Genomic DNA, 27,325 nt, shown 5'->3' with positions numbered 1-27,325 from the left:
TACTAAACATTTGCAACAAGAATCTGTGGGTCAGGAACTTCTATTAATATCCAGATAATCACTGCTAATGAGGTGATTATTCAGTGCTATTACATTGAAAACTGCTGTAATTTGAATTGTATGCTTACCATTTCTCAAAATCATGAAAAGGTTTTTGTTATATATTACTCTCAGGGCAGAAAGGTCTTTTTTTCCCTAAAAAATCAGGCATAAAGAATTCTGCCACGGGGGCTTCCCTGGTGGCGCAGTGGTTGAGAGTCCGCCTGCCGATGCAGCAGATATGGGTTCGTGCCCCGGTCCGGGAAGATCCCACATGCCGCCGAGTGGCTGGGCCCGTGAGCCATGGCCGCTGAGCCTGCGCTTCCAGAGCCTGTGCTCCGCAACGGGAGAGGCCACAACAGTGAGAGGCCTGCGTACCACAAAAAAAAAAAAAGAATTCTGCCCAAATTCAACAATAAAAAAGGAATATATTAGAATTTATTTTAAAGTTTGGTATCTATAAAATAATAACTAATAGTAGGAATTCAGACATTATGAGTTCTGGTTCATAAAATAATTTATTCTGATGAACTTATAACTTTTTTTCTAAATTTATCCACCTTTAGACTTTTTTTTAAAAGGATACGTGTGAAAAAAAAATACTCCCTGTAATATCATGCTTGTTGGTAGCTTTCAGAGCTACTCTTCTCTTTTAAAGTGCAACACTGAGGGGCCAGTGGGATCACAGCTGCAAATTTTATTTGGCAGATAAAACACCTGCACGCCCAAGAAATGCCTCACTAACAGAATGCCAGCTTTGGGATTGGTCCAAGCTCTGAAGTGGTGACAAGCACAGTCCACCTGCCTGGTGAGGGTACACTTCACCACTGGTCCTGCATGACCAGGGTGGGGAAAAGTAGGGCTGCCCAATGTTAGGACTGCAGCAGCCTGCAGCCCTGTCCTCCTTCAACAACCGTTCTTCCTTCACTCTAAGACTTTTTCTACTTCCCTTTGAAAGGGCAACACTAGGGGAAAACTGGTAGCTATGAGATGGTATTTTTGTAGCCTTTTTGAGTTGAGTTATTTAGGTCAGTTCTAAATTCATATAAAGGAAGCCATGCATAGTTCATTGTTCTGCAGCTTTCCTAGGAAAAACAGTCTCCTTCATATTCTTTCCCTGGGTTTCAAACTCAAACAGATGTTAGAGAGTATATCTACGAAAGTCAGTAAAGTTATGAAAATAAGTACCATATTCTACTTAACTTGGACTTTGGTTTAAGAAATAATTAAGACATATTTAATGCACTTAAGTTTTAGCTGTGTCTTTTTAAATCCTAAGTACTTTATACTTTTCCAAAATTGTAAGTCCAATGAAAAAACAAAAGAAGATTTTTAAGACTTGGATAAATTTTAACTTAGAAATGTATGCATATATGTTCAGTTTCTTACCTGATGAACTGAACTAAATGAGGAAAATATGATCGGTGACGACGCATCTATGGCATAGCATAGAATGGTTACAGTACCTAATATTGGGCTGGCCAAAAAGCTCGTTCGGGCTTTCTGTAACATCTTACGGATAATAATTTGCTGTCTAAACGCCAGAAACATACGCAGGCTTAGAGTTGAAATTTGCAATCTGGACTTCACAGATACTGTACAGTTACCGATTTTTAGCATCCTTATTTTTTCAGCCTTGATCTAATCATAAACACCTCTTGTCTTCAGGCTCCACTTCACGGCAGCGGGCACATTAAAACATGCTACTCTTGCTGAACAATTTCCCCAGAGAATATGTTCCCATTCATGGCCCCTTTTGCTGGACACTATCCCATTCATTGTCCCTGGGTATCTTGGGTGGCCATATTTCTGTAATTTAACTCCACCATCCCAGCCACAACCTGTTTTCCAACATCGGACTCGGGCTGGAGGGCATCCAGTCTGTGGGCTGAGCTACACCAATCAGATTACCTCACAAGAATTTATATAAGGGACAGAGACTACGGGTGTCCACAGGCAGGGCAACCAATACCCCAAACCAGCAATTCCAACACCTCTCCTTGCTGCAATCCTGGGCTCCAGCACAGTTGCTGGAATTTTAATTTATCTAGTATGCTTTCAGTTTGAGGATTTTTAAAAATTTTTCAATGTGCACTGCATATATCACAGTTTATATACAAATAACATGAAACAGCACTCCTGCGGCTGCTATGGGGGAAAAACAGACAACCTAAAATGCTGCACATCACTGAATATGATAGATATCACATGAAGCAAAAAACTTAGGTACCAGAAATACTCACCAAATATGGAAATGTGCAGATTTTAGCGATCCAGGTCGAAAGGGGGCAGACTCTGGTTCTTACCCATGAAGGTAAATTAAGTTGGTTAAGAGTAGAAAAGCTGGCAACAATAACACAAATCCCTCAAACACCCCTTGGGGAAAACATAGAAAAAGAATAAGTAAGTTTTCTCACTTGCAAGTATGTTGGACTGAGAGTCAGCTACCAATTTGAAGGAGCCTGCTCTGTGACTGGGGCAGCACATGCTTCTAGGGGTAGAAGTTTTAGAGAAAACAAAATCAAGGATTTTAAAAGGGTAGTGACTTTCTCGACACTCCAAAGCTAACAACAACAGAGCTGGGGTTCACTCTCTATTTCCTGAACCTGGGTCCAATATTTGATTGTTCTCTCCATTTTCTTACAGGGGTCTAGTAAGCCCTGGGCCTCCATATAATTTTTGGCCTTTTTGCCGTAAAGACTGTTTATCACATGGCTCCAACATAGTTTTATAAAGCAAGATGAAATTTTTAAATTGCTTAAATGAGCCCAACACCATCATTTTATATCTGAGAAAAATAAGGTCCAGGGACGAGAACTGATTTGTCCGTGTGGACATAGCTAGACAAGATTAAAGACCAGGCGTCAGACTCTCAGCGCACTCCTCACGTGCACCTGATAAACAATGCTATTTCTTTTTTTTTTTTTTTCTTTTTTGCGGTACGCTGGCCTCTCACTGTTGTGGCCTCTCCCGTTGCAGAGCACAGGCTCCGGACGTGCAGGCTCAGCGGACATGGCTCACGGGCCCAGCCGCTCCGTGGCATGTGGGATCTTCCCGGACCGGGGCACAAACCCGTGTCCCCTGCATCGGCAGGCAGACGCTCAACCACTGCGCCACCAGGGAAGCCCAACAATGCTATTTCTATTGACATGGTCTTTAAAAACTGTGGATCTAGATGTCATACATCTGACAGACAGCTTATTCTGATGCATGATAAATCCCTAAGTAAAACACATCAAAGGTATGCACTACCCTCTTGTCAGTGTTTTCATGAAAAGGAAATAAATTGGAAATAAAATGTAGAACAGGTAAGATGCTTTTTTATTCTGTGTTTAGCCAAACTTAAGATGACCACAATAGAGAATGTTTTCCCTGCTGTCATCTCTGACGCCACATCAGGAGTGGAGATATGTATGCCTTTACTTTTAGGACGCTCTGCAGGATCCTAAATAATAATTATGTGCACAATCCTGTCATCCTTGTTCAGATAAAATGCCACATGCAGATAGGAGTTTTAAATTGCTAGCTATTACTTTTTTCTTTTGTTAAGCCAGAGTATAAGTTTTCATACAGGAAGAGAGAGTTATAGAGGTGTTATAAAATCAGGTTACTGAACTGCAATTATCTAATATTCTAATTAAAGAAATTGATTTTTGGAAATATTTAAGATATGATAGAACATTGTCAGCACCTAGTTCTCTGTCTATACATTAATTAAATCTTCCATAATAAATGGCCATTCACCCCCTAATCACCCATCACATATACACAAAAGATAATATTGTATACTAGTCATTGTAACCATTTTTTATGCCTTGCCCATGTACTTGCATTGGTGACGTACTAAAAAGTTTGCTCTCAATAATTGTCATTAAAAGTTAGTGTAGCTTGGGACTTCCGTGGTAGTCCAGTGGGTAAGAATCCACACTCCCAATGCAGGGAGCTCAGGTTCAATCTCTGGTGGGGGAACTAGATCACATATGCATACTGCAACGAAGATCCTGTATGCCACAACTAAAACACAGAACAGCCTAAATAAATAAGTGTATTTTTTAAAAAGTTAGTGTAGCTTAAAATTTATTTTAGAATACTCACTTCATTTAATTTGTGGCTCTTTAACATTTTAGATACTTTTAAAAAATCTCCAAGGGTATTCACCAGACTTGTCTACATGGATAAAAAAAAATTATTTTTTTTATATTTTCAATCCTTTTATTTATTTTTTTAACATCTTTATTGGAGTATAATTGCTTTACAATGTTGTGTTAGTTTCTGCTGTATAACAAAGTGAATCAGCTATACGTATACATACATCCCCATACCCCCTCTTTCGTCTCCCTCCCACCCTCCCTATCCCACCCCTGGATAAAAAATTTACCACTACAAATGAAAAAGGTCAAGACAGTTTAAAATACTACTGTTTAGAAGTGAAAGAATTCTGAATATGTTAGCTACTTATATGTATTTAATATTAGGAAAAAATTTTTTATGTTTATTTTTTCATCAACTTAACTCTCTTTAATTCATTAATGTTGTTTGTCATTTTCCATAACAGTACTTTTTCTAGTGGAACTAATTTTTCTTCTACTGTATGCTTAGGAACCTGACCTCTCAATTATCTTACTAGATATCCATTAACTAAGTTATCTTTTTCCCCAATGCCAGCACCTCTTACTGAGCTTTATATAGATGAAATCGCATAGAACATATTGTTTTCTATCTGGCTTCAATAAAATGTTTGTAGAATCATCCATGTTGTTTTGAGTATCAGTAGTGGGTTCTTTTTCCTTGCTGTATTATATTTATTGTCTATTCCACCAATTATGGATATATATTTAGATTGCTTCCAGTTTGGGGCTATTAAAATTATACTGATAAGAGCATTCTTGGGTATTTATTTTGTACCATTTTGGTTTGGTGGAAATCTAGGATTTCTAGGTCATGGGGTAGTATATGTTCACCATTAGTAAATAATGCCAAAGGGTTTTCAAAAGTGATTCCACTAAAGTACACTCCTACCGGCTTCACATCCTTGCCAATCCTTGTGATTATCAGTTCAATTTTCTTTCATTTTAATCATCCTACAGGTGTATGGTTATATCTCTCTATAGTTTTAATTTGCTTTTTCTTATTACCATTGAAGTTAATTCTTCTTTTCGTCTATTTATTCACTATTAGGGTATCATATTCTGAAGTGCCTGCTTAATTCTTTAGCTGACTTTAAAAACTGAGCTATCTTTTACACTCACATTTATTTGTAAGGAATTCATTATATATTCTGAATACAAGTCTTTTGTCAGTTATAAACATTGTAAGTATCTTCTCTAATTTGTGCTTTGTCTTTTCACTTTCTGGTGGTGTCTTTCAATTAATAGAAATTTTAGATTCCATTGTAGCCCAATTCAACAATCTATCCTTCATAATTAGTGCTCTTGGTGAACCTTTAAAGAAATCTTTGCCTATTTCAAATTCATGATGATATGTTCCGATGATTTCCTCTGCAAGATTAGTGTTTTACTCTTTAAATTTATACTTACAAATTGATAATTGTGCATGATGTGATTCACCTTGTTTCGTATGACTATTCAACTGACCCAGTACCATTTGCCAAAAAGACACTCCTTTATCCATTGCTCTGAAGTACCAAATTTTCAAAAGCCAAGTAACTATATATGTGTGGGTCTGTTTGGGGGCTTGTATCTTTCATTTATTTTTTATTTATTTTTATTTTTTGCGGTACGTGGGCCTCTCACTGTTGTGGCCTCTCCCGTTGCGGAGCACAGGCTCCGGACGTGCAGGCTCAGTGACCATGGCTCACGGGCCCAGCCGCTCCATGGCATGTGGGATCCTCCCGGACTGGGGCACGAACCCGGGTCCTCTGCATCAGCAGGCTGACTCTCAACCACTGCGCCACCAGGGAAGCCCTGGGGGCTTGTATCTTTGATTTACTTGTCTAACTAACCTTGAACCAGTGCCACATGTAGTTTCATGAGCTTCATATCAAGGGTAAATCCTCCACTTTATTCTCCTTCTTCCAGATTATTGTGGTCATTCTTGGCCTTTTGTATTTCCATATAAATTTTGTAACAGTTGATCAACTTGCACACACTTACACACGCTCACAAAGCATTGGTATTTAGATTTGGAATGCATTTAATCTATAAATCAATTTGGGAAGAGTTAGCTTCTTTATAATGTGGAGTCTTCCAAACCATGAGCATGGTATATCATTCCATTTGTTTTGGTCCTCCTTGAATTTCCCTCAATAATGGTTTGGTAGTTTCCTGGGTATAGGTCTTGCATATTTCACTGTATTTACTCCTAGATGTTGAATTCCTATGCCTCTCTAAATAGTATTGTACTTTTATTCTCTTAACATACCTTACTGGAAATTAAAATTCAATTGATTTTTTTTAATTTTTGAAAAAACTTTCAAAATTCAGTTACTAAATTCCAATATTTATTTATAAGATTAATTTGAAGTATTTATATACCCAACCATGTCACCTGATACATTTGCTGTCTTTATCTTCCATAAATAAAAATAATACAATTTTTCCTGGGCTTACCTCTTAGCTACAACCTAGCTCCATTAAAAACAAAAAATCTTACTAATACTGATGCTTTGACTTGTCCCAGTGCTTTCCCAGGTCACTTAAACTTATTCTTTCATTATCACAAGGGTGCAACGGAAATGCTCTGGGCTTTAAAATCAATCACACCTCAGTTTTAATTCTAGCTTCTACATTTACTCTCTGTTTTGCTTGAAAATGTTACTAAAATTCTCTGTTTCCTCATCTATAAATGGGCATGTGGTGAGCGACATCTAAGATGGCCCCCAATGATCCCCATCTCCTCCTATTCATGCCCTTGTGTAAAGTTCCCTCCTCTTGAGTCTGGGCTGGGCCTGCTGATTCGCTTCTAATTAATCAAATATGGCAAAAGTAATGGGATGATACTTTCAAGGTTAGGTTACAAAGAGACCATGGCTTCTGCCTTGATTCCCTCTCTTGCTTCCCTATTCACTCATTCTGATGGAAGCTGCTGCTAGGCTCTGAGCTGCCCTATGGAAAAACTCACATGGCAATGAACTGAGGAAGGTCACCAGCCAACCGCCAGTGAGAAAATGTTACCTCAGTCCAAAAGTCAACAAAGGACTGAATCTTGCCAACAACCACATAAGTGAGCTTGAAATTGCATCCTCCCTGAGTCAAGCCTTTTCAAGAGATCATACCCATGACTTTCATTTTGCTTACAGTCTTGTTAGAGTCTTTGTGGCAAAAGCACACAGCTAAGCCACCCATAAATGTGTGCCGCACAGAGATAATAAATGTTTGTTATTTTAAGCCACAAAATTTGGGGATCATTTGTTACTCAGCAATAGGTAACTAATGCAGAGTATAATCCACTACAGAGTATATGATCCTCAAAAGGCATTTACTATTGTTAGTTACTGGAAAAGTTTTATTGATTTTGCACAGAATTTAGAATTCAATTTAAAAAAATGATTCAGGTAGTTGAGTAATATAATCTCTGATCTACAAAAGTGTTGAAATGGCCCTCCTAACATCTGTGCTTTTAAATACAAGAGGAACTGGAAATACCTATGATAGAAGAAATAGTGTTAATTTTAAAGGAATGGGCTGATGTATCATTTCTAGGTGACCACCCCAATTTCACCATTATACCCATTTGGATGTGGTGTTTAACCCAAGAAATTTTTCCTCAAGATTAAGTTGTAAATAGATTGTTCTTTGAATCTCATTGCACAATTTCCATATTACAGAGCAATTGCAGAATGCAAATTTATCATAACTTTGGTATAAAACCTGAGTAATATTCATTATAAGAATAGAAACTCATAGCTCCTACATGCTGTGGTTCACTTTATATATCCTAGTGCCACATTATTGTTTCCTTCAAACACTGACTATTAGATTTAAATTTAATTTCATTTATTTATGGAATACAGATTTGAGTTCTTTTCTGTGATGTGTCCTCAAAAGCAGTTTGGTCCCATTGCACCTTTATTTATTCAGTTATTTTTTTCTTCCCTAGGCAATATATGAATTTTTTAAATTTATAAGTACCCACTTTTCTGGACTGTTTTAAGATATTTTACATTTTTAATTAAATTTCTAGAATAGCATTGATAAATAATAGTATTTGAAATATGTAATACATGTAAGACTCCTTTGGATATTAATAGACATATAGTCCCTAAGAATTTAATATGAGGGTGATAAATAAAACTGGGAAGGGAAATGAGCTAAACTGTATATTATTACAAATATTTATTGCAATGATTAGATGCTTATATTCTGAATTGTAAAACATAGTCATTGAGTTTAATGGAAATAATCCTACATAAAGCCCTGAGTACCTTCTGACATTTTTCATAACTCTGTTGAAAAAATATCATCTATAATGAAAACTACTAATAAGCTCGTTAAATCATGTCATGATTTCCTTTCTTGTGTCATGGTTTTGTCTAATGGGCTTTTCCTTTGAACAAGGAAAGCAACAGATATGTAATGCCTGGTGTGTCCAAGGTAGAAAATGTCATTAAAGCTATCTTTTTGCTTTTGTGCCCTGTTTTGTTTTTTTTTTACAGTTTTGAAATAGATATTTTTAAAAATACATCATGACTCAGACTATTTCTGAATCAGGGCCTGTGGGTCAGCCATAAAATAACAGCTTTCTTCCCTAGTACATGAGAGGCCTAGATTTTGCCAGAGGCCTGTCTGCCAGCTAACCAGAACTTGCCAGTGCACAGGAAACAGGCCTATTATTTGAAGGTTTGGCTTTTCGTAACTCTGGCCAAAAAATAAGAATCATCAAGACAAAGAAGAACTCAGGTTGATGGCTAGATTTACTATCTACCTGCTCAAGAAGTTCTCAGGATTCTTCATCTTTGACAATGCTAGCAAGTAATACCAGTTCACATGAACAGCCAGTTTTAAAAGCAGGGTGCAGCATGGTGACTGTCTTGTTCTATCAATGTGTGTTTTACCTGAATAACACTTCTGAAAACCTTTAGGTGTGTCTGAGATCCTTTAAACACACATGTACACACACAAAACTGTTAATTAAATGAATCTTGCAAATATTTTTGAACATTCCAAGAAAAAGGAACTGCTTAAATGATCTTAGTTGTTTCAGACTCATGGAAACATCTGGGTGAGTATAATGTATTCCTAGCAGTTACTGGTGTGTTAAACACCCAGTGGAGTTTAAGTGTGTATTTTTTTTTGTCACATCATCACATTTAACACCATTTTATTTTCCTACTCTGGTGGTAAAGAGAATTCATTCTTCATATTTATAAAATGATTTAAGCTTGTGAACTGAGAAACTTTATGTAAGCATGCCATGTGTTCTTTATATTGCAAATACTAGACATATATGTTTTAACATCTAAACTGTAATTCCACCTTGGTCAATGAGAAAAACTTTAAAAAATCCTGCTTGACGAGAGTAACTACCTTCCTTAGGGAGTAAATTTTTATCTGGACTTAAAGAATATGCAGGATTCTCCCAGCCAGGAAAGGAAGATACAGGTATTGTTGGATGGGAAAATAATCCTAGCAAAAGCCTGGAAGAATAAAATTTCTTGGACAGTTAGGGAGTCCCTATTTTACAGCTAGAAATACAGGAATAGACAGGTAGTCGGGGATGAATCTTAAGAAGTAAGAGTGTGCATGCCATGCAATGGATTAGGGAATTGATTCTTTGGGAGCTGAAGGACAGCAGATACTTTTAAGTAAGGCAGTGACATGTTGCAGACATATCACTGCTTGCTGATAGAGAGAGAGGAGAGAGAAAAAATAATGGCAACAGAAAAGGCCATTTAAATGGCTATCTAAACAGCAATGGTAAAGCTATTTGGGCCATAAAAAATTTGAATTTATTTCCTCTAATTTTCTTGAAACCTCTCTTCCTGACCAGCATTTAAAAAAAATCTTTATCATTCTGACTTTCCATTTGGCTTACTATCTTCAAACTTAAAATCACTATGAACACCAATAGACTTTTCAATTTAATAGACCTGCCCATGCTATTTCTAAGTTTATATAATCTGGGAATACTAATATGAATCATCATGCTTTAATTTAGCAGTGATTAAACTCTTCTTGAATAATAACTTTCTACTTTTGCCCAATTCCTGATGCTATAAACTCTCATTCACATTTATGAGAAATATATTATTTGAACTATGTCAAAGGAAAAAGTTTATTTCTTGGGCAAGTATAATTCACTTGATTTACAAAAGAAATTCTAAGAGAAGGCTAGAGTTTATCCAGGGCCTATTATGAAGCCAAGCCTAGCCAACTGGGCCATCTGATTCTCTGTTTATCCTATCACTCACTGCTGTCTCTCCAACAACCCATACAGATGCCCTCCTTCATCATCAGAGTTCAAAGGCCCAGTACCAACCATAGCACTATGGGGGAACAGGCCAGAGAACTGAGCTGCCAATTTGAGGAACTGCTCCTGTGAGCAGCTGCTTTTAATTGTGGCCAAAGTTAGGTGGGGCCAAGGCAAGGGCTGGCAGCGAGCTGTGGAGGTTAACTGGAGTCAGGAAAGATAAATTGCAAGGCAGGTACTAGGTCAGGTTCTGAGGCCTAGGCTCTAAGCCAGTCAGCCACAGAGGACTACAGTCCAGTACCTTAGAGAGCTCCATGGACAGGTAGGGTCTGGGAAAGATGTTAATGTCTCACGATAGAATGACATTGATAGAGAGACAAGAAGGAACTGAAGGAGGAAAATCGTGCTTTGGCTATCTCTGTCTTGGGCAAAGGTAACAAGCACAAAGGCAGGGAAGAGCAAGGAGGCCAGTATGTCTAGAGCACAGTGAACAAAGCAGAGGGTGGGAGCAGCTGGCCTCGGGGAGGTAGCAGGAGGCAAAGTATTTAGGGCTTTGAGCGTCAGAGAACAGGCTTTGGGTTTCGCTCAGTGCAGAAGGAGAGATGCATAATTTGATGTGTTCTTTAAAATTCACACCAACTGCTGATGGGAAATAGATTCTATGTATCTAGAGCAGAAGTAAGGAGACCGTTAGAGACTCTGGCAGTAATTGAGGTGAGAGTTGATGATGTCTTGAACCAGAGTGGTAGCGATGGAGATGTTGAGAAGTGAACAGATTCCGGATATATTTTGAGGTACAACCAATAAAATTTGCTGATGGATCAAATGTGAGATATAGAAAAGAAGCAAGGAAGACTTTAGAGTTTTGCCATGAGCAACTGCAGAGATGCAGTTTTCATTAACTGTGTAATGACTTGTGGAGAAGACCACTGAAAGAGCTGATCTGAGTGTTTGGGGTGGGAGAATTAGGAGTCAGTCTGAGACAAGTACAGTCTGAGATATGTATTCTAATCCAAGTGAAGATGTCAAGTAGGTAATTGGGTGTATAAAAGTGAAGTTCAGGAGAAAAGTCTAGCTAGAGTTATGAATTTTGGAATGTATCCTGTATAAATATCATTTGGAGTCATAAGATTGGATTGAGATCACTAGAGGAGTAAGTATAATTAAAGAACAGTGAAGTCCCAAGGACTGAGCTTTGGGAAATTCCAAACTTTAGAGACTGAGAAAGTGAAGAAGCAGCCTCAGGAGTTAGGGGAAAAATGTCGAGTGAGATAGCAGACAGAATGTTGTCCAAAAGTCCAAGTGAAGAAAGTGCTGTAAAAAAGAGTGAATAATTAACTGTTCCAAGTTCTGATGAGAGTTCAAGTAATTTGACGATTAAAAACTGACTGTTAGATTGAGCAACAAAAGGTCACAAGTGGCCTTAACAAGAGTAATTTTAGTTGAATGGGGAAGAAAGACTTGTTAGTGGGTTCAAAAAAGAATAGAAAGATAGCAAATAGAGATGAGCACAGACAATTCCTCCTTGAATTTTTCTACAAATGGGGTATATATATGGACAGAAAATGTGAAAACAGGCAGGATTTTTGTTGTTGTTTTCTTGTTAGATGAGAGATATTACAGTATATGTGTATGCTGATTTGGATGACCCAGTAGCCAGTGAAAATTTGATAATGTGCAAGGGCAGCATTGCTGGATACATGGATGTATGTTCTGGGAGCAGTCAGAAAACGTATTGAGGTATGGGGCGATGCTCGTGTAGTCGGTTACATTTGACTCTTCTCCCTCTCTGAATCCACCCTCATCCAAACCAGCAGTAGTCTACTCCTAGAGTACCAAACTCAAAATTTATGACTGCATATTGGTATTCCATCTTCAATTTTCTATCTATTATACACACTTTCTCTTCTTGACATAGCTCTTTCAAGATGTTCCTCACCCCAGCACCTTTCAACTGAATTCTAAATCAGCAGCAAAGGATGCTGAGAAAGCAGGTGTCTAGTATTTTAAATTAATATAATTGGGAGCAGGCCCATTTCAGAGTATTTTAATTGACTTTATACCATATTTCCAATTCCTACCACCAGAGAGTTCCATCAGTATTTTAAAATAAATCTCATTGATATCTATCCTAGAAAATATACATGATGTTTATATGGGTATTTTAAAACCCCTTGATAAATTTTTTGATGTCTTAAATTTTAGATGTTGTCCATTTTATCAACCTGGTCTCTTTTAAGAGAATACTTTCCAGATATGCCAAGTTTGTGGAATATATTTTTGATCATCTACTATGTGCAAGGCAGATACTGGTGATACAAAGACAACACAGTGAATTCCCTGGCATTCAAGTACTCAAGACCCCATGCTTTCACTGCCAAGGGCCAGGGTTCAATGCCTGGTTGAGGAACTAAGATCCCACAAGCTGCACGGCCAAAAAAAAAAAAAAAAAGAAAACATGCACACAAAGACAGCACACATTTCCTATCATCAAATAATAAAGACTCTAGTGAGATGTACAAGACTACACTTAGTGCTATAAGTGATGCTTAAGTGGTAGATGAAGAAGAATGGAAGTTAACATTTACTGGGTGGCTACTCTAAACAGATATGGTACATAGAGTATTTCATTTATTATCACAGCAACCCAACGTATTAAATATTATCAGGGAGATTTAAATGGCTTTAATTCAACTATACAGGTATATGTGATGAAGCTGGAATACAAACCGAAGTCCACTTCCTCTTGGAATCCTGTAGGTAGGAAAACTGCCTGACTCTCCACCCCTCATTTTCCTGCTCCATGCAGGTCTCGCTTGCCTCTAACTACCCATTCATTCAAGCCCAATATTTTTATAACATGAGGCCTTACATGAGAGCTCTGTGAGAATCTCTTCCATAGTAGTTTTAGTACAAAGCTAATAAAAATAGCTAAGAATAGCTATTACTAATGATAATGATTTACAACTATTTAGACTCTGTGCTTTAGAGTCTAGCCTCCTGCTACACACACTCAAAAGATTAAGTACCTGACCCATCTTTATTTTCCATCCCTTCTAGGTCTCTGACCTTCTCCATCCTAATCTCTCTACTGGTATTCTGATCCCTACCACCTGACAGTTCTAAACTGAATTTTTCATGTTAACCTTCTGTTTCTTAGCCGACCCCTCTGAACACAAGCTCTTGCCTTTCTGATTTACCATACAGCCAGTATGATTCTTACAGGGCCAACCCCAAACCCTGACTTCTCCTAACTTACCCTATACCCTCAGCATTCAAGTCTTAGCAGGATTGTTGATTTTAGGAAAAGTCTAAAGGCTATAGTTAACAGAATCAGCAAGTAAAGATTAAAGGTAAAGATAGGAATCTGAGATCATAGCTGATAAATTTAGTAATACCTAATAATACCTAGTAACTCTTGTTGTTCCTGTTTCCTGTTCAAATTTTTAAAAACTCAACAGGATAAATTCTATTGAGATGTGTCTAGTGGTTATATGAGAGAATCTGATGATCATATTTAGTCTAGACAGAAATTGTTGGGTGTTGAAAGAGTTAAACCCGGGTAAGCACCTGAAGGTTCTTTCAGAGTCTGGTAGTTTTGGCAGTTTAGCCAATGAAACTTAAGTGCCATTCTGTCAGAGGTTGTAACTCACAGAGTTAAAGTCCAATTTTGATAGAATGGTCTCTTCCATAGGCTGTTAATTATCTAAGGAACCAACTCCATTTACCTGTAAACCTCAAGATATGCCTATGAAGCATCAAATGAAGTGAAGATTTGCATATTATCTGCATATCTGGATGTGAACCACCCAACTATATAATTCAAGACCTAGTGTTTTATGTTTTACTGGATTTAGTTATTTTACTGAATACTGAATCATCTGATTTAGTTGGCCACTTGCCTTTTTTTGGGGGGGGCGGGAGGCATGCCTAGCAGCTTGCGGGGATCTTATTTCCCCAACCAGGGTCCCGGCAGTGAAAGCGCCAAGTCCTAACTGCTGGACCACCAGGGAATTCCCTAGTTGTTTACTTGAATCAAGGTAATTTAAAAAATGCTTTACCTATTAAGGACCTATTCATGACACTGGCCTTTACAACATCCTTTGTTCCAAAAAATACTTGCTGCTCATGTTTCTTCTCTTGTCTCCCGGGTACAGTCAAGTTACTGTCACATGTACAGTACCAATAATGGAATGTTTTGATTACTGAGTACGTAGTTGGAATCCTTTTATTGACCCTGATGTTCTTGTGAATGACCCAGAAAATAAGAATAAAGAAATAGAATGCTATTTTCCTTCTGAGGTCTGAGGATGTGCTCAAATCTTTCTCTCTCCAGAACGACAGAGAGCCCCTACTCTGGCCTTGCACACCTAAGCTATTACCAATGAAGGAAGTTTCTGTGATTTTCATGTGCCATGTCGAACGCAAGATTCACATCAGGGATCCTCTGGGATTCTGACTTGGGCAAACTCAACACGGGCCATGGATATTCAACAGCTCTCACTTTAGGGAAGAAGAGTGTTACAAAGTTAAACGTGCATAAGGCTACTTGGCCTCCCACATTCTAAAAAGTGTGCTTAATTTAAGTAATTTAGAAGCAAAATAGAGTTTCATATTTTATTACCTATGTCAGAATTTCTGTGAAACTTCATGACATTCTAGGACATTTCCATATTTCTTTTTGTCTGGGTGGAATTAGTGTTTGAGAGCTCTCTGCATATTCCTAGCTGAGCTTACCCTCAGAGTATAATTTGCATATTTTGTCCTGTAAACCAAAGTAAGTTTTGATCAAATTTGAATTATATCAGCCATTTTTCCTTTTGTATTATTTTACTCTCCAGAAAGATTTTTCTAAACAGTCACACTAATAAACAGTAAATATTACAATAAAATTAACAACTTTCATTTTCTCTATTTTTGTCACTGTGGTGTTAAATCTGCACTGGCAATAATTAAACTCCTAGATCTTAGAAGTTTAGGATGAGAACATAAATGGAATCAGGACAGCAATTTGATAGAACTGAAAGGCTTTAGTATCAGGTAAACTAGGACCGATTCCTGGTTTTACATCCTCCTGACTGCATAAACTTTGAGACTGAGTCCCAGCTTTCTTGCTTGTAAAATGACAATAGTATCATCTACTGTTATGAACTGAATGTTTGTGTCTCCCCAAAATTTATGCATTAAAATCCTAACCCTCAATGTGATAATATTAGGAGGCAGGGCCTTTGGGAGGTAATGAGGCCATGAGGATAGAGCTTCATGAATAGGATTAATGCTATTCTAAGAAGAGGCACACATGAGACAACTTGCTCTCTTTCTGTCTCTGCTCTTCACCATGTGAGGATACAATGAGAAGGCCATCTGTAAACCAGCAAGAGGACCTTCATCAAGAACCCAACCGTGCTGGCACCCTGACCTCAGACTTCCAACCTCCAGAGAGGTGAGAAATAAATGTTTGTTGTTTAAGCTACCCAGTCTGTGGTATATTTGTTATAGCAGCCTGAGTTGACTAAGACAGCTACCAAATCAGGATTGGGTATATACAACATACTAGTATAGTGCTCACCCATAGGAAACTCTCAGCAGTTAGTCATAATAGTAATACTGCTGAAGCAGTCTTTTAATTCACTTTAAGTCACTTTTTTAAAGCTATTGAGCACTTAATAGATCTTAAGTTTGTTACCGAGTTGTGTGGTTATGGTCTACTTTGTAGTACGGATACAAAGTAAGCCACAATTTGTTACTCAAGGTGTTCAGTGTGTACTGGGAGAGACAGGTAAACAATTACAATAAAATGTCATACAGGTTCAAAGAGCTGTTTGTGCAAAGTGATTTGGGTTATAGAGGAAATGACTAACTATGAGATGTGGAGGTCTGGAAAGGTTCACAAAGCAGGGGACTTTTGGGCTTAGAGATTCTGTAGGAGTTTTTCCAATAAATGGAATTACTTAGTAGAGAGGGCCCTTGATGGGAAGCAAGGGGAACTGAATTGCTACTTTTCTCCAGCAGCATAAGGCCCAAGATCTCCATCTACCCCTTGCTCTAAAACCCCAGGGATGAGACTATGGCCTCACCACCGTCCCACCTGCAGCTGCAGGAAAGACCGACCACCCCATGATCTTTAATTACTGTGTCCTGTGTCTTCTTCCCATCGTGCCTCCAAAACCAGTTTTCCTGTATCACCCATGAGAAGTGCACGTTTCCCAGATCACTCAGTTTCATGCACCCTGCTCTCAGCCCCGCTAATCTGATCACACATCGCCCAGACTCTTGGCCATCTAAGCCCTTCTGCCCAAACTTACTTCCTGTCATCAGAAAACTCCTCTCCTTCATTAACCTCTTCACTGAACATTTTCTTCGGAGTTTTGCTGAATTTTGACTTGGCTCCTGAAAACACTGCTTTCCCTGGAGCCCTTCAAATGAAGGATTTATTTTTACTTTTTCCTCTCATACTCTAAGTATCATATATGCCTGGACCTTGAGGTAAGTTTTTGTTAGGAAAGAATGCTTTCAATTAACATTATATTCCAATTTCACTAAGACTCTCTGGGAAATTTATCAAATAACAATTGTAAAATTATTGTACAACTTTACAATAACTGTAATTGTACAATAACCTAATATTACAATTGTTTAGAAGATTCCAACAAATATTAAAACTTTTTTTTAACTAACTTTAATTATAACATTTTTTCAGCACATGAGATCCATAGAGTCAGTGTGTCTATTTCCCTTTTCAAAATTTACCAGAAGCCCTAAACGAAACGTCCATCAGTACCATTAGATTGCAAATTTTAAGCCCTCTAGTGGTCAACGCCATGTTGCTCAATCTCTCAGACTGAGAGTATTCTTCAAAGATGAAAAATTACTATAACTTATAAAAGTATTTCCACCAAAAGTTGACAGGTCATTATCTATGTCCCCTAAACAATGTACTATGTTTGAAGCTAAATAATTCACTACATCAAAAAAAGTTGTTGAATACTAATATTAATTAGTTCTTAAAATCATATATTTATCTTTATTAGAGTAAAAAAAGGAGAAACCAAGATAAACTATCAATATTTCTGGGATTTCCCTGGTGGCACAGTGGTTAAGAATCCGCCTGCCAATGCAGAGGGCAGGGGTTTGAGCCCTGGTCGGGGAAGATCCCACATGCTGCGGAGCAGTTAAGCATGTGCACCACAATTACTGAGCCTGCACTCTAGAGCCCCAGAGCCACAACTACTGAGCCCACATACCACAGCTACTGAAGCCCACGCATCGGTTGCTTCACCGCAACGAAGAGTAGCCCCTGCTCGCCACAACTAGAGAAAGCCCGTGCGCAGCAACGAAGACCCAATGCAGCCAAAAATAAATAAATAAATAAATAAATAAATATCAATACTTCCTGACTTGGGTGTGGGTCAAATATTTTAGTGACACACGAATTTATTTTTTTATTATGGTATCTCATATAGGCTTCAGAACCAGATATGATCACTTATTATTTATATGTGTGGCTTACAGAAGCTAATAAATATTTGTTTCAGTTTCTAATAGGTTTTTTAAAAATCTAGATCATAATTTCTACTCTATAAAAATTATGGAAAGGAAACAAGATTAAAATGTATATTTTGACTAGTATACTGCATGGAACAGAACAGGTGCTCATCAAATCTCTAAAATAATCATGGTAGTGTTACTTTTTTTTTTTAATTTTATTTATTTATTTTTGGCTGTGTTGGGTCTTTGTTGCTGTGCGTAGGCTTTCTCTAGTTGCGGTGAGCGGGTATTACTGAAACTTCTCATTGCAGTGGCTTCTCTTGTTGTGGAGCATGGACTCTAGGCGCACGGGCTTCAGTAGTTGTGGCTCACGGCCTAGGTAGTTCTGGCTCACGGGCTTAGTGGCTCCGTGGCATATGGGATCTTCCTGGACCAAGGATCAAACCCATGTCCCCTGCATTGGCAGGCAGATTCTTAACCACTGTACCACCAGGGAAGCCCTGTTACTTTTGAGTAATAAAGGAAAATTAAGATATTTCTCTCATTTCTTACAAAAATCATACTCTTACTGTAATTACCTGATTAAGTCTAAACCCAAGTACATTTTATGTGTACTTAAGTAATAATTATTCCAACTTTTAGGTTGTAGATGACTTAATAAGACAGTTACCTTCTTTCAGAATTCTATGATTTAAATTTTTAAGTTTAACACACATACCAGTGTGCCACTTTTTAAAAGCAGGACTAAGTCTCAAGGACTAAAGGCAACATTAGATGATTTGTTTTAATTATTAACTATAAGTAATTGCAGCAATTCTATATAATTAATTTAAATAAAAGAAGTAAAAAGAGATGTGACAATGTTAATATATGGAAATATCATCTGATTTCTCTCAGCTCTAAAAAAGTAAATTAGCTTTCTGATGAAATTATGTGCTATTTTGTTAGTTATATTTTACTTATAAAATATCCTTGCTCTATTGTATGATTGAGTACATGTAAATACTATAAAAATAATACAAGATAGCCTTCATTCATTTTCTTTCCCCAAAGAGAACACAGACATTTTTACTCATGGGGACCAGGTGATCATTTATCATATTCCACTGTAAAGCCACCAGGTCAAGTTTTAGTATCCTTCACGTGTAGGGCTAGACATCTGTTTCTATTTTCTTAACTCCATCCCTCTGCCAAAATTAGATCTAAAAATGTCTAAAAGTAATTCTCTAGGGTTCTACTTATAATAAAAAGGAAGTAAGATTGCCATTGCCAGATAAAATGAAGGTTACCCAGGTCAATTTGTTTCAGATAAGCAATGAATGATTATTTAGTGTATACCCCATGCAATAATTTTTTTTTTTTTTTTTTTTTTGCGGTACGCGTGCCTCTCACTGTTGTGGCCTCTCCCGTTGCAGAGCACAGGCTCCGGACGCGCAGGCTCAGTGGCCATGGCTCACGGGCCCAGCCGCTCCGCGGCATGTGGGATCTTCCCGGACCAGGGCACAAACCTGTGTCCCCTGCATCGGCAGGCGGACTCTCAACTACTGCGCCACCAGGGAAGCCCCCATACAATAATTTTTAGTATATCTATGCCCCAAATATTACATGGGGCATACTTATTATTTATTATTCATTATTTATCTGAAATTCATACATGCGGCATACTTATTCATTATTTATTATTTATGTGAAATTAACATTTAACTGGTGCCCTGTATTTTTATTTGCTGAATCTGGTAACCATAAGAGGAAGACAAAATTTATTTTGGAGAAAATATACAAAACAAATACTTCAACAACCACACCTTATATTTTAATTGAAGAATCAATTGATCTCCAGTCCCCTAAAAATGCAAAGCCAACCCATAAAGAATTTTATGTATATGGAGAGAAGAAAAGAAGTAGCTCTTCCTCCAAATCTAGATAGTTTCTACTGCTCCTGGCATACTTTCCATTCTGATATACATCTCATAAGTAGTTGACTCTTAGGAAATCTCTAAGAGTTAGAGGGTAGTGGGCAGTCTGAGTTATAAAAATTTAGAGGTGTTGTGAATAAATGCCCTATCCACCAAAGACTAACCAATTCACAGTTTTAAAAAATATATCCTGGGCTTCCCTGGTGGCGTGGTGGTTGGGAGTCCGCCTGCCGGTGCGGGGGACACGGGTTCGTGCCCTGGTCCGGGAGGATCCCACGTGCCACGGAGCAGCTGGGCCCGTGAGCCATGGCCGCTGGGGCTGCGCATCCGGAGCCTGTGCTCTGCAACGGGAGAGGCCACGGCGGTAAGAGGCCCGCATACCGCAAAAAAAAAAAAAAAAAAAAAAAAAAATATATATATATATATATATATCTCCTTACCTTCTGAATCACAGCTAATTGAACCAGAATTGGGTACCACATTCAATCAAAATCTCTTTACTAGGGATTTGTAGTTTGAACAGTATTCATTTTCTTTGTGTGACTGGACCTGAAATATGTAAAACCACGGCATCTGATAGGGTCTCCACTTATATGCTGCCTTTTAGAAACTAGAAGTCACCCTTTCTAGGACAACTCAACCATGAGGGTTCACAGCTTGGTTAGCAGAGCTAGATTGTATTTTAGACTGTGTCGAAGGCTGGACGCCCTTGTGCAGTCAGCAACCTGTACAAACTTATGGGATTACCTTGCCACTTTATGCCATGCAAAGTAAAAACTACAGCACAGAAAGAGGTGTAAATGAAAGATGGAGTAAGAAAATACTGCTAGCTCTTTGATGTTTTTCCATTTCTAAATTCCAAACCTCTCTGAGACAAAAGATTATTTCTCTTGTGTTTTGTAAAATGTTCTTGAATTTTTATAATAAATTCTTCGATTTTGCTTAAGGTGATTCAAGCTCATTCTTGACACTTGAAAGCAGAAAATTGTAATTAGTTACATAAATATTGGTTTTAAAGTAATGTCTTAGGAATCACTGGCAGATTCTACAAAATTCTGGCAATAATCTATATTCAATTGACATTTGAATACACCAACATGCCTTCCTTTTATTTCTGGATTGATCTTGGCTTCAGAGGCTGATGAATTCTTCAGTGAACAAAAAGGATTGCCTTCAGTTGTATCCAGAATTAATTTAATTTGCATTCACTTCCTATGCATAATAAGCTCCTCAGGCTGGACTATAAACTGTGTTGTTTGACATAAAATGCCTTTTCCTTCACTGGAACAATTTGTAAATACAGAATTGGAGAGGTGGTAGAGAAGGAATCAAAAGTTATATAAAAACAGTGTAATGACATGAAGGCAAAAAAAGAAACAGAGGAATAAATAAGAACAAGGATGGAACAACTTGGTACCTCTCTGGGAAGTAGCTTATAGCTCATCAGCTTTTTGTTTTGTTCTGTTCTGTTTTGTTTTGTTTTTATGAGGGTGGAGAAAAGCTCTGCTTTTTCATAAACTGTAGCATCTTGGGTCTTCACAGAGCCATTTTCATAGACATATTTACTTTCCTTCCAGGTGGCCAAATAGGGAGTTATTTTTTTGCTGTCTTTCTGTCATATTACATGAGAGGCAAACTCACTCTAGCACATGGTTCATTACAGACATCTTTTGTATAATCATGTGTTGGGTTAAATAAATACTTGGCCATTACAGAAATTACCATTTCTTCAATTTGAGCTAAGAAATTTAGGATAGGTTAAAGTCCCAATAACTATTTTCTTGTACTTCTACTTAATCTCATTGTATATCAATAAGAATCCTGAGATTAACTTCACTGGATTGACTTTAAAATTTTTTCTGATATATAGTCACTTATGAACCAAAATTTTATTTTGTATTCAGTGATTATCTGATTTCTGCATCTTTGTAGTATCATATATTAAATTCTTAGAACAGGCTTTGGAATCCAGGAGATCTAGATCAAATGACAGCTCTATTTGCCTGCTAAGGTGTGACCTTATGAAAGCAAACATCCTGTTAATTGAATCTTGTTTGTCCAAAAGTACACTAGGTATAATAAGCCTTACTTTTTATGATCATTGAAAGGATTAAAAACAATATCTGTAAAGTGGTTAGCAAAGTGTTTGGCACATTGTAGATGCTAAATAAATGATAGTTATTATGGAAGGAATGCAGATGAGTCTGAAAATTTATTTTAGGTCTCATTTTTTAACATGTCCTCATTTTTAATATAGAATATGACTAATGGAAATCATAGAAGACTAGGGAAATGGGCTTGGAGGAGAAGCCTCAGTGGGTGAAACAGTCAGGAGACCATTGCACAAAGACAATAGACTCCCTCTATGATGATGGCATATAAGTGGGAAGGAATAAATCCTAACGGGTATTTTTAAAACAGATATTTTTAATGTAGAATCTACAGGATGTGATAATGTTGGAAATGGGGAATATAAAGAAAAAAATCAAACATTACTCCAAGGATTGATTTTGAATAAGTGGGGAAATGGTACCATTAACATAAATTAAGACTTTGGAAAGGATATACTTTGGCATCAAAGCATGAAGTGGGATATAAAACTGAGCATCTCTGAAGAGCTATGGGGCTGGGGACCATGATGTGGGAGTTACCCACATGAAGGCAAGAGACAAGGTCTTTGGCAGTGTTATACACTCCAAAGTAGTGGCAAAGGCCTTCGTTTAAACAAAAAGGAAGAAGAACAGGCAGAAAAATGAATAATGAGCAGTGAGAAAACCAGGAGAACTGGAACTGAATAAGTCAAAGAATGACAGTTTTAAGAAAAGCTACATGATTGGTTATGTATATTTCTACAGATTGCCATGAAGATGATGTTTGGGTCAAGTTGCCTGGATTTAGTCATTGGGAGTCCTTGGTTATTAGTAGGATCCTCAGAGCGGTAGAGGGACGGAAGCCAGATTGCGCAGACTTCAGCAGGTGGCAGTGTAGCTATTGATAGAACACACGTGAGTATTAATCCTTCCTTACATTTCAGGGGATCACCTGGAATCTGTCTTTGCTAGACTGTTGGAAGAGCCTGGATTGAAGTTCGGGAAGTAGACCTTGGGAATATGCTAAAAAATGAGATGGGCTGAACATTAAGGAAAAGTGTTTCCCTCTAGTCACTGGAATATCTAGTAAAGACTTAGGATTTTATCATTAACTTCTCCCCCTTAACATTTAGTCAGATTTGCAGATAGATCCTAACCTAGATTAGCCCTAAGATTAAATAAGAAACCTAAATTGAGGAATAAGAGCCAGGGAGAAGCAAAAACTGAAGACGAGGCCTCCGAGAGAGGGGAAGGATGGGCTCAGCCAAAATTCTGTGGCTACATGAGCAGTATGTTTAGAAAATGAGGGCTTCCCTGGTGGCGCAGTGGTTGAGAGTCCGCCTGCCGATGCAGGGGACACAGGTTTGTGCCCTGGTCCGGGAAGATACCACATGCCGCGGAGCGGCTGGGCCCGTGAGCCATGGCCGCTGAGCCTGCGCATCCGGAGCCTGCGCTCTGCAACGGGAGAGGCCACAACAGTGAGAGGCCCGTGTACTGCAAAAGAAAAAAAAAAAAAAGAAAATGAGTCACCTAGCTCTCTGGAAAAGCAGCTGTTGATTGGTTAAGACTATTTGACACTTGGGGATTAGTGTGGTTAAATTAGTGAAGTAGGAAATTCAGCTGGTTTTCCCCTGAAGCCAAGTGACTTCTGTAGTCTTCTGTAGTTTTTTCATTCGCACTGTTCCTCCCCTTAAAGAGCAACCAGTCTTAAGGAGCTAAATATTTTCAGAGTTATCCATTTGAAAAATATAAAGTGTATCTATGAGTGTCTAGCTGTGGTGTGTAAAACGAATAAACATATGGAAGATAACAGTGATTAAAAAATACAGGCCCTGGGGTTCAGCTTATCTGGGTTTGATTCCTTACCTTGTCACTCCCTTTGGACACACAGGTCCATTCTGTTTGCTTGTTTGTAAAATGAAAATAATAGAAAACTATCTCAGAGGGTTGTGAGTCATAGTAAGTACTCAATAAATGTTACCTATTAGTATCAGATACTCTGGAGAGTAACGCCAACTGGCCCTTGTTTCTAGTGAGAAATAAAGTTATTTAAACACTTAGTGCCCCAGTTTCTCATTCATAAGATGAAAAGTATCATGTATCTTACATGGTTACTGTGAAACTATGCCATGAAAAGAGTAGTTATTATATTCCTCCACACTATTTCCCCATCACCAAACAAGGAAACTTTAAGGAAGAAACCTCAGAGTTTATAAATTCTAAACTTTTTTGATTTTGAAGTACATATTCCAATTCCCCAATATATGCAAATTCAAAAGTTTTATTTCTTCATAGCATTCATTGTTTTTATTACACAAGTAGAATGTGTTCAGTGAGGAAAAATTTGAAAATACTGGGAAAAAATTCATTCATATTCTTACCCCTAAAGATAAAATGATAAGCACAGTTAAAATTTAGGAGGTTGTCCTTTGAGAATTTCATCTCTCTCTCTCTATCTACCTATCCATCCATCCAAACAACCAAACATATCAAACTGGGATTAAACTAAATTTAACTAAACTGGGATTAAAGTAAACTCTTTAGTAACTTGAATTTTTAGTTAACATGGTGTGACATTTTTCAATGCCAGTACTTTGCTACAGTGTAATTTAATGCAATAATAGCTTCATATATTTCATTGTATGACTATGTGAGTGTTTGTGAAACTACTTCCTGTGTTTACCTTGTTGAGCTCCTCAAAATATCTTCAATCTTTTAATGAAGCACTCTTAACTCATTACAATAGGGAGAACACCACCTTGACGGGGTCTCGGCAGTGTTTCAGAAAGAGGTAGTCAGAGGTGAGATATTTATAGGATTTGGGGTCCGGCCTGAAGAATTTTAAGGAGTCTTTCAAGAAGGGAAATGGAGAACTGGGCAAAGTTTAAAATTGGTGGATACTGTGAAGTTAGTCTTGACAACTAAACTGATGAGCAAGTTATTTGGCCGGAGGAGCAGATTATTGTCTCTAACAGTTTGATCTGAAGAGATTTCCTGAAGCAAACAGTAAAGTTATTTACTGATTTATAGTACTGTGTTACCTAGGCAGAGTTTTGCTAAAAACAAAAAATAAAATCTAAGTCATGTTGATATCAATAGTCTACATACAGTTTTATCTAATTCATATTAACACAGATGGTCTTTTATTATTTTAATATATGTATTTTAAATATTTATTTATTTCTATTTTCACCAACACCTCCGTCTAAATCCAAGCCATCACTTTCCTTTACCTTGCCTTTTAAGCTGATCTTTTTATATTGCTAACACTCATCTTCCACAAGGCAGCCAGAATGAACTTTATGACAAGAAAATCACATCCATTCTTAAACCCTTTCAGTTTTTCCATACTGCTCTTCATATAGTTTTTTGTTTGTTTGTTTGTTTTTGTGGTATGCGGGCCTCTCACTGTTGTGGCTTCTCCCGTTGCGGAGCACAGGCTCCGGACGCGGATGCGCAGGCTCAGCGGCCATGGCTCACGGGCCCAGCCGCTCCGCGGCATGTGGGATCTTCCCGGACCGGGGCACGAACACGTGTCCCCTGCATCGGCAGGCGGACTCTCAACCACTGCGCCACCAGGGAAACCCTTCATATAGTTTTAAGTTCCCCATGAGAGCCTCTCTGATCCACTCCTACAGCCTTATTCTATTCACGGCACCCTAATCCAGTGGACCTCTTTTGGTGCCTTGAATTTGCCGTGTTCCATCTACTAGAATGCTTTTCCCTGTACTTTCTTTTATCTAGTTAATTCCTACTCATCCTTCAGATCTCATTTTGCTCATCCTTCTCCTACCAAGACAAACATTATACATTCCCATAGCTCCCTATATTCTTCCTTCATATTATTTAATTTTTTTATGAATAATTGATTTAATGCCTATCTCCCCCACTCAAAAGTAAGCCCTATAAAATTAGGGACACTGTTTATTTTGTTCTACATTACATCCTCTGCATCCCTGGCCTAATACAGAAACACACGATTTATACAATAAATGTTGCAAAATCGATGGCATAATTTTTCACATTTAAGCTGCGGGAGTGTTTTGTTTTGTTTTCTATGTACTTTTGATAACTCACCCAGCTTAATTGCCTCCACCTTCAAAAACACCTTTTCACTCTTAATATGAGGGTACATCTTTTTTGTTAAATGAACCAAATAATTGTGAAAAGAAGTGTTGCTCGCAAATAAGCTACTAATTGAAGCTCTTTTTTTCTTCACAGATATAATAGAAAAGCATTAAAAATGGGAGGTTTCAGAGAGAAATGTTCTTTGCAGGGGTATTGCTATAGCTTCCAGAAATTCTAAAAATCTGCCCTATTGAAGGGAAACTGTATTTGTGTGTGTGTGTGTGTGTGTGTGTGTGTGTGTGTGTGTGTGTGTGTGTAGTAGGAAGTGAGAATGGTGAACTGGTTCTTTTATTTAATTTTTTACCTTGAACAATATAGCTACGTGTTCTGACTGGAGTTGGACCATTCTAAAACAGCTAACTCTCAATTACCACACTAATGGAAATGGGCATGATGTAGAAAAACAAAATATGGTCATAACCCAAATCACTTACTTCCATTCATTCATTCATTGTAATTTTATTCATAAGCTTTGAGTTATAGTAATACTTTATATTTGTGCAGTACTTTAGATTTTAAGAGTTTTTTTACATACTTTGTTTTAGATAGGGTAGACTAACCTACAGAAAAAGACAGGATCCTCAAAACTCATTTCCCTTAAGAACAGGAAGTTTATTTCTTTGGTCAAGAGCAGGGTTCTGGGTTAGCAGCAGCTCAGCTCTTATGAAGGCTTTCAGGGACCCAGGCTGACACTGGCTCTGCCATCTTCAACAAGATACTTACAGGACTGCCCTAGGAATTACTGTCGCAGTCATTTAGGAAACATGAAAAACATTAAAGAGCATGCGCAGGTCTGGAACCTCGAGTGGTACACATCACTTCTGCTCACATGTCTTTGCCAAGAACGTAATCTGGAGGCAGGGAACTCTGATAAATGTACTCTGCCTATGTGTACAGCTCCACCCCTATTTCTGTAGAAGAAGTATAGTACAGATTTTGGTGGGTAGGTTTAGTCACATGGATTATCTCATTGGGCAAATAGATTTTTAAAACCTCTTCTCTTTCTGCTTCTTGAAAGAATAGGGACTTCCCTGGTGTCACAACGGTTAAGAATCTGCCTGTTAATGCAGGGGACACGGGTTCGAGCCCTGGCGCGGGAGGATCCCACATATCGCAGAACAACTGAGCCCGTGCACCACAACTACTGAGCCTGCGCTCTAGAGACCACGAGCCACAACTACTGAAGCCCGCGTGCTTAGAGCCCGTGCTCCACAACAAGAGAAGTCACTGCAATGAGAAGCCTGCGCACCGCAACGAAGAGTAGCCCCCGCTCGCCACAACTAGAGAAAAGCCTGA

At 38.0% G+C, this 27,325-nt stretch overlaps 1 long non-coding RNA gene across 1 annotated transcript; it reads left to right on the top strand.

Annotated features, from left to right (window-relative positions):
• The first annotated feature begins 15,486 nt into the window (after positions 1 to 15,486).
• LOC132425568 (uncharacterized) lies at positions 15,487 to 27,325 on the top strand. Its single transcript, XR_009519459.1, has 3 exons — positions 15,487 to 15,850; positions 22,667 to 22,816; positions 27,053 to 27,325. It is a non-coding gene; the product is annotated as an uncharacterized lncRNA (long non-coding RNA).

The sequence above is a fragment of the Delphinus delphis genome, chromosome 5, assembly GCF_949987515.2.
Source record: "Delphinus delphis chromosome 5, mDelDel1.2, whole genome shotgun sequence".
In the NCBI taxonomy this organism is placed as follows: Eukaryota; Metazoa; Chordata; class Mammalia; order Artiodactyla; family Delphinidae; genus Delphinus; species Delphinus delphis.
The sequence above is the reverse complement of the archived record's forward strand: the minus strand, read 5'-3'. Positions and strand labels throughout refer to the sequence as shown.